Below are 1,224 nucleotides of genomic sequence, written 5' to 3'. Positions count from 1 at the left end.
TTTGTTTAAACTGGCCTTGCGACTATCAAGGGCGTGGTTTTTTTGTGAGCGTATTTCTTACAGCTATGATTACTGTCTCCATTTTTAAAATAGTTAATTACTAAAGCGTGAAATCAACATACTACTTCGTAAAAAAAGAGTGACTATATTATGTATCGTGCAAACTATGTATGTTGACATTTGCTCAAAAAATCTTAAAACAAAGTTGAGGTCACCAGGTACATACATTTTCGAAATTAGGTTAACTGTTTTTACTGGTTTCTTATTTCTTTTGCTACGTTTGCAGTGTGAAAGAGAATATTCTATAACTTCAAAACACTGAATCTTCATTATTTTATTTAATCTTATTTCCATATTGTTTTCCCCACTGACTGATTTATTTTACAGTGAATTGACAGCTTCCAAATGCCTAGTTCTATATACCTGTGTAAGACTGGATGTGTATGTGTTATGAAGTTGTTGGTTTTGTAAAATGCAATTGAAAGCAAGCGGCGTTGTGGGAAACTGCAGAGATTATTGAAAACCTGAGTCATAATTGAACGTCCGGACAAAAATCATGATGATGCTTTGTTCGTACTTCCAACTATCCTCTTCAGCGATACGCACACACGCAAGCAAGCGTACACACACACACACACACACACACACACACACACACACACACACACACACACACACACAAATGCGCGCACACATAGACACATCAAATATGTGCAAATGAGTAAAAGTACTTGCACTATTTACATCCTGGCAATTATTATCTCTACTTTGGGGAGAAAATGGTGGAATGCTGCATCTTCCCCATATTACTATATGGCGCTGAGACCTGGACTCAAACAAAGGAGGAAGAAAACGGAATAGCTGCGCTTGAGAGGTGGTGCTACCGCAGAATGGCCTGAATAAGTTGGAAAACGAAAAAGACGAACAATGAGGTGTGTCAAACATTCCACACAAGACAAGCCCTGCTTAACAAAAATAAAACGTAGAAAAACACAATACTTTGGTCACTTAAAACGACACCAAACCATAGTGAAAGGGTACTTGAAGGAACGATGTGGGACAGGAGAGCCAGGGGGTAGACAAAGAGTAACGGGGATGGATAACATTAAGACATTGGAAGGTATTATTCGTCAACCTCTAAATCAAATCAGAGATGACACTTTCAGGTGATACACACACACACACACAAACACACACACACACACACACACACACACACACACA

Source organism: Aplysia californica, unplaced genomic scaffold (genome assembly GCF_000002075.1).
Source record: "Aplysia californica isolate F4 #8 unplaced genomic scaffold, AplCal3.0 scaffold01551, whole genome shotgun sequence".
Taxonomy (NCBI): domain Eukaryota; kingdom Metazoa; phylum Mollusca; class Gastropoda; order Aplysiida; family Aplysiidae; genus Aplysia; species Aplysia californica.
Note: the sequence above shows the minus strand (reverse complement) of the source record.